Source organism: Scyliorhinus torazame, chromosome 2 (genome assembly GCF_047496885.1).
Source record: "Scyliorhinus torazame isolate Kashiwa2021f chromosome 2, sScyTor2.1, whole genome shotgun sequence".
In the NCBI taxonomy this organism is placed as follows: Eukaryota; Metazoa; Chordata; class Chondrichthyes; order Carcharhiniformes; family Scyliorhinidae; genus Scyliorhinus; species Scyliorhinus torazame.
This window is the reverse complement of record NC_092708.1, coordinates 406,062,211-406,069,251: the sequence shown is the minus strand read 5'-3', so window position 1 is coordinate 406,069,251 and position 7,041 is coordinate 406,062,211.

The following is a 7,041-nucleotide window of genomic DNA, read 5'->3' as shown; positions in this document are numbered from 1 at the left end:
GGTTAAGGTTGGTGTTGGTGATGGGGCTGGGAGTGGGGTTGGGGTTGGTGTTGTTGTTGGGGTTGTGGTTGGGGTCAGTGTTGGGGTTAGTGTTAGGTGTTGGGGTTGGGTTGGTGTTTGGTGTTGAGGTTGGGAGTGGGGTTGGGGTTGGTGTTGGGTTTGGGGTCGGTGTTGGGGTTGGGGTTGGGGTTAGGAGTGGGGTTGGGTTTGGGGTTGAGGTTGGGGGTGGGCTTGGTGATGGGGTTGGTGTTGGGGTTGGGGTTGTTGTTGGGGTTGGGAGTGGGGTTGGGGTTGGGGTTGGTGATGGGGTTGGTGTTGGTGTTGGGGTTGAGGTTGGTGTTGGGGTTGGGAGTGTGGTTGGGAGTGCGGCTGGGGTTGGTGTTGGGGTTGGGGTTGGTGTTGGTGATGGGCATCGGGTTGGTGTTGGTGTTGGGTTTGGGGTTGGTGTTGGGGTTGTGGTTGGGCTTGGTGTTGGGGTTGGTGTTGGTGATGGGCATCGGGTTGGTGTTGGTGTTGGGTTTGGGGTTGGTGTTGGGGTTGTGGTTGGGCTTGGTGTTGGGGTTGGGGTTGGTGTTTGGGTTGGGGTTGGGGTTGTGGTTGTTGTTGGGGTTGGGGTTGGTATTGGTATTGGTGTTGGTGTTGCAGTTGGGGTTGGTATTGGTGTTGGTGTTGCAGTTCGGGTTGGTGTTGGGGTTGGTGTTGCGGTTGGGGTTGGTGTTGGGAGTGCGGCTGGGGTTGGTGTTGTGGTTGGAGTTGGTGTTGGGGTTGGGAGTTGGTGTTGGTGTTGGGGGTAGGGGTTGGGTTTGTGGTTGTGCTTGGTGTTGGGGTTGGGGTTGGGGTTGAGGTTGGGGTTGGGGTTGGTGTTGGGGTTAGTGTTGGTGTTGGGGTTGGGATTAGTGTTGGTGTTGTGGTTGGGGTTTGGGTTGGGGTTGGTGTTCGGGTTGGGAGTTGGGTTAGGGTTGGGGTTGTGGTTGGGGTCGGTGATGGAGTTGGTGTTGGGGTTGGGAGTGGGGATGGGTTTGGTGTTGGTGTTGGGGTTGGTGTTAGGAGTGGGGTTGGTGTTGGAGTTGGTGTTGGGGTTAGGGTTAGTGTTGGGGTTGGGAGTGGGCTTCGTGATGGGGTTGGGAGTGGGGTTAGGGTTGGTGTTGGTGATGGGTTGGGAGTGGGGTTGGGGTTGGTGTTGCGGTTGTTGTTGGGGTTGGGAGTGGGGTTGGGGTTGGGGTTGGTATTGGTATTGGTGTTGGGGTTGGGGTTGGTATTGGTGTTGGTGTTGCGGTTGGGGTTGGTATTGGGGTTTGTGTTGCGGTTGGGGTTGTTGTTGGGAGTGCGGCTGGGGTTGGTGTTGGGGTTGGGCTCAGGTTGGGGTTGGGGTTGGTGTTGGGCTTGGGGTTGGGGTTGGTGTTGGGTTAGGGTTAGGATTGGGGTTGATATTGGGGTTGGTGTTGGTGTTGGGGTTGGGGTTGGTGTTGGGGATGTTGTTGAGGTTGGGGTTGGTGTTGGGGTGGGGTTGGTGTTGGGGTTGGGAGTGTGGCTGGGGTTGGTGTTGGGGTTGGGGCTGTGGTTGGGGTTGGGGTTGGTGTTGGGCTTGGGCTTGGTGTTGGTTTTGGGGTTGGGCTGGTGGTTGGAGTTGGAGTTGGGGTTGGGAGTGTGGTTGGGGTTGGTGTTGGTGTTGGGGTTGGGGGTTGGGGTTGGGGTTGGTGTTGGGTTTGGGGTCGGTGTTGGGGTTGGGGTTGGGGTTAGGAGTGGGGTTGGGTTTGGGGTTGAGGTTGGGGGTGGGCTTGGTGATGGGGTTGGTGTTGGGGTTAGGGTTGGTGTTGGTGATGGGGTTGGGAGTGGGGTTGGTGTTGGGGTTGGGGTTGTTGTTGGGGTTGGGAGTGGGGTTGGGGTTGGGGTTGGTGATGGGGTTGGTGTTGGTGTTGGGGTTGAGGTTGGTGTTGGGGTTGGGAGTGTGGTTGGGAGTGCGGCTGGGGTTGGTGTTGGTGTTGGTGATGGGCATCGGGTTGGTGTTGGTGTTGGGTTTGGGGTTGGTGTTGGGGTTGTGGTTGGGCTTGGTGTTGGGGTTGGTGTTGGTGATGGGCATCGGGTTGGTGTTGGTGTTGGGTTTGGGGTTGGTGTTGGGGTTGTGGTTGGGCTTGGTGTTGGGGTTGGGGTTGGTGTTTGGGTTGGGGTTGGGGTTGTGGTTGTTGTTGGGGTTGGGGTTGGTATTGGTATTGGTGTTGGTGTTGCAGTTGGGGTTGGTATTGGTGTTGGTGTTGCAGTTCGGGTTGGTGTTGGGGTTGGTGTTGCGGTTGGGGTTGGTGTTGGGAGTGCGGCTGGGGTTGGTGTTGTGGTTGGAGTTGGTGTTGGGGTTGGGAGTTGGTGTTGGTGTTGGGGGTAGGGGTTGGGTTTGTGGTTGTGCTTGGTGTTGGGGTTGGGGTTGGGGTTGAGGTTGGGGTTGGGGTTGGTGTTGGGGTTAGTGTTGGTGTTGGGGTTGGGATTAGTGTTGGTGTTGTGGTTGGGGTTTGGGTTGGGGTTGGTGTTCGGGTTGGGAGTTGGGTTAGGGTTGGGGTTGTGGTTGGGGTCGGTGATGGAGTTAGTGTTGGGGTTGGGAGTGGGGATGGGTTTGGTGTTGGTGTTGGGGTTGGTGTTAGGAGTGGGGTTGGTGTTGGAGTTGGTGTTGGGGTTAGGGTTAGTGTTGGGGTTGGGGGTGGGCTTGGTGATGGGGTTGGTGTTGGGGTTAGGGTTGGTGTTGGTGATGGGGTTGGGAGTGGGGTTGGTGTTGGGGTTGGGGTTGTTTTTGTGTTTGGGAGTGGGGTTGGTGATGGGGTTGGTGTTGGGGTTGGGGTTGAGGTTGGTGTTGGGGTTGGGAGTGTGGTTGGGAGTGCGGCTGGGGTTGGTGTTGGTGTTGGTGATGGGCATCGGGTTGGTGTTGGTGTTGGGGTGGGGCTGGTGTTGCGGTTGGGGTTGTGGTTGCAGTTAGTGTTCGGGTTGGGTGTTGGTGTTGGTGTTGGGGTTGGGTTTGGGGTTGGGGTTGTGGTTGGGCTTGGTGTTGGGGTTGGGGTTGGGATTGTGGTTGTTGTTGGGGTTGGGAGTGGGGTAGGTGTTTGGGTTGGTGTTGGTGTTGGTGTTGGTGTTGGGGTTGGGAGTGTGGTTGGGGTTGGTGTTGGGGTTGGGAGTGTGGTTGGGAGTGCGGCTGGGGTTGGTGTTGGTGTTGGTGATGGGCATCGGGTTGGTGTTGGTGTTGGGTTTGGGGTTGGTGTTGGGGTTGTGGTTGGGCTTGGTGTTGGGGTTGGTGTTGGTGATGGGCATCGGGTTGGTGTTGGTGTTGGGTTTGGGGTTGGTGTTGGGGTTGTGGTTGGGCTTGGTGTTGGGGTTGGGGTTGGTGTTTGGGTTGGGGTTGGGGTTGTGGTTGTTGTTGGGGTTGGGGTTGGTATTGGTATTGGTGTTGGTGTTGCAGTTGGGGTTGGTATTGGTGTTGGTGTTGCAGTTCGGGTTGGTGTTGGGGTTGGTGTTGCGGTTGGGGTTGGTGTTGGGAGTGCGGCTGGGGTTGGTGTTGTGGTTGGAGTTGGTGTTGGGGTTGGGAGTTGGTGTTGGTGTTGGGGGTAGGGGTTGGGTTTGTGGTTGTGCTTGGTGTTGGGGTTGGGGTTGGGGTTGAGGTTGGGGTTGGGGTTGGTGTTGGGGTTAGTGTTGGTGTTGGGGTTGGGATTAGTGTTGGTGTTGTGGTTGGGGTTTGGGTTGGGGTTGGTGTTCGGGTTGGGAGTTGGGTTAGGGTTGGGGTTGTGGTTGGGGTCGGTGATGGAGTTGGTGTTGGGGTTGGGAGTGGGGATGGGTTTGGTGTTGGTGTTGGGGTTGGTGTTAGGAGTGGGGTTGGTGTTGGAGTTGGTGTTGGGGTTAGGGTTAGTGTTGGGGTTGGGGGTGGGCTTGGTGATGGGGTTGGTGTTGGGGTTAGGGTTGGTGTTGGTGATGGGGTTGGGAGTGGGGTTGGTGTTGGGGTTGGGGTTGTTTTTGTGTTTGGGAGTGGGGTTGGTGATGGGGTTGGTGTTGGGGTTGGGGTTGAGGTTGGTGTTGGGGTTGGGAGTGTGGTTGGGAGTGCGGCTGGGGTTGGTGTTGGTGTTGGTGATGGGCATCGGGTTGGTGTTGGTGTTGGGGTGGGGCTGGTGTTGCGGTTGGGGTTGTGGTTGCAGTTAGTGTTCGGGTTGGGTGTTGGTGTTGGTGTTGGGGTTGGGTTTGGGGTTGGGGTTGTGGTTGGGCTTGGTGTTGGGGTTGGGGTTGGGATTGTGGTTGTTGTTGGGGTTGGGAGTGGGGTAGGTGTTTGGGTTGGTGTTGGTGTTGGTGTTGGTGTTGGGGTTGGGAGTGTGGTTGGGGTTGGTGTTGGTGTTGGGGTTGGGGGTTGGGGTTGGGGTTGGTGTTGGTGTTGGTGTTGGTGTTGGGGTTGGGGTTGGGAGTGTGCTTGGGGTTGGTGTTGGGGTTGGGGTTGGTGTTGGGGTCAGTGTTGGGGTTGGGGTTGGTGTTAGGTGTTGGGGTTGGGAGTGGGGTTGGGGTTGGTGTTGGGGTTGGGGTCGGTGTTGGGGTTGGGAGTGGGGTTGGGTTTGGGGTTTGGGTTGGGGGTGGGCTTGGTGATGGGGTTGGTGTTGGGGTTAGGGTTGGTGTTGGTGATGGGGTTGGGAGTGGGGTTGGTGTTGGGGTTGGGGTTGTTGTTGGGGTTGGGGTCAGTGTTGGGGTTGGGGTTGGGGTTAGTGTTAGGCGTTGGGGTTGGGTTGGTGTTTGGTGTTGAGGTTGGGAGTGGGGTTGGGGTTGGTGTTGGGGTTGGGGTCGGTGTTGGGGTTGGGGTTAGGAGTGGGGTTGGGTTTGGGGGTGGGGGTGGGGGTGGGCTTGGTGATGGGGTTGGTGTTGGGGTTAGGGTTGGTGTTGGTGATGGGGTTGGGAGTGGGGTTGGTGTTGGGGTTGGGGTTGTTGTTGGGGTTGGGAGTGGGGTTGGGGTTGGGGTTGGTGATGGGGTTGGTGTTGGTGTTGGGGTTGGGGTTGAGGTTGGTGTTGGGGTTGGGTGTGTGGTTGGGAGTGCGGCTGGGGTTGGTGTTGGTGTTGGTGTTGGTGATGGGCATCGGGTTGGTGCTGGTGTTGGGGTGGGGCTGGTGTTGCGGTTGGGGTTGTGGTTGCAGTTGGTGTTAGGGTTGGGAGTTGGTGTTGGTGTTGGGGTTGGGTTTGGGGTTGGGGTTGGGGTTGTGGTTGGTCTTGGTGTTGGGGTTGGGGTTGGGGTTGGGGTTGGGGTTGTGGTTGTTGTTGGGGTTGGGAGTGGGGTTGGGGTTGGGGTTGGTGATGGGGTTGGGGTTGGTGTTGGGTTTGGCGTTGGTTTTGGGGTTGGGAGTGCGGTTGGGAGTGCGGCTGGGGTTGGTGTTGGGGTTGGGGCTGAGGTTGGTGTTGGTGTTGGGCTTGGGGTTGGGTTTGGTGTTGGTGATGGGCTTCGGGTTGGGGTTGGTGTTGGGGTTGGGAGTAGGGTGGGGTTGGTGTTGGTGTTGGTGTTGGGTTTGGGGTTGCGGTTGGTGTTGGGGTTCTTGTTGGGGTTGGGAGTGCGGTTGGGAGTGCGGCTGGGGTTGGTGTTGGGGTTGGGGCTGAGGTTGGGGTAGGTGTTGGTGTTGGGCTTGGGGTTGGTGTTGGTGATGGGCTTGGGGTTGGTGTTGGTGTTGGGGTTGGGAGTAGGGTGGGGGTTGGTGTTGGTGTTGGTGATGGGTTTGGGGTTGGGGTTGTGGTTGTGGTTGGGGTTGGGAGTGGTGTTGGTGTTGGGGGTGGGGTTGGGGTTGTGATTGGTGTTGGTGTTGTGGTTGGTGTTGGGGTTGGTGTTGGGAGTGGGGTTTGGGTTGGGGTTGGTGTTGGAGTTGGGAGTGGGGTTAGGGTTGGGGTCGGTGTTTGAGTTGGTGTTGGGGTTGGGAGTGGGGATGGGTTCGGTGTTGGTGTTGGGGTTGGTGTTAGGAGTGGGGCTGGTGTTGGAGTTGGTGTTGGGGTTAGGGTTAGTGATGGGGTTGGGAGTGGGGTTAAGGTTGGTGTTGGTGATGGGGCTGGGAGTGGGGTTGGGGTTGGTGTTGTTGTTGGGGTTGTGGTTGGGGTCAGTGTTGGGGTTAGTGTTAGGTGTTGGGGTTGGGTTGGTGTTTGGTGTTGAGGTTGGGAGTGGGGTTGGGGTTGGTGTTGGGTTTGGGGTCGGTGTTGGGGTTGGGGTTGGGGTTAGGAGTGGGGTTGGGTTTGGGGTTGAGGTTGGGGGTGGGCTTGGTGATGGGGTTGGTGTTGGGGTTAGGGTTGGTGTTGGTGATGGGGTTGGGAGTGGGGTTGGTGTTGGGGTTGGGGTTGTTGTTGGGGTTGGGAGTGGGGTTGGGGTTGGGGTTGGTGATGGGGTTGGTGTTGGTGTTGGGGTTGAGGTTGGTGTTGGGGTTGGGAGTGTGGTTGGGAGTGCGGCTGGGGTTGGTGTTGGGGTTGGGGTTGGTGTTGGTGATGGGCATCGGGTTGGTGTTGGTGTTGGGTTTGGGGTTGGTGTTGGGGTTGTGGTTGGGCTTGGTGTTGGGGTTGGTGTTGGTGATGGGCATCGGGTTGGTGTTGGTGTTGGGTTTGGGGTTGGTGTTGGGGTTGTGGTTGGGCTTGGTGTTGGGGTTGGGGTTGGTGTTTGGGTTGGGGTTGGGGTTGTGGTTGTTGTTGGGGTTGGGGTTGGTATTGGTATTGGTGTTGGTGTTGCAGTTGGGGTTGGTATTGGTGTTGGTGTTGCAGTTCGGGTTGGTGTTGGGGTTGGTGTTGCGGTTGGGGTTGGTGTTGGGAGTGCGGCTGGGGTTGGTGTTGTGGTTGGAGTTGGTGTTGGGGTTGGGAGTTGGTGTTGGTGTTGGGGGTAGGGGTTGGGTTTGTGGTTGTGCTTGGTGTTGGGGTTGGGGTTGGGGTTGAGGTTGGGGTTGGGGTTGGTGTTGGGGTTAGTGTTGGTGTTGGGGTTGGGATTAGTGTTGGTGTTGTGGTTGGGGTTTGGGTTGGGGTTGGTGTTCGGGTTGGGAGTTGGGTTAGGGTTGGGGTTGTGGTTGGGGTCGGTGATGG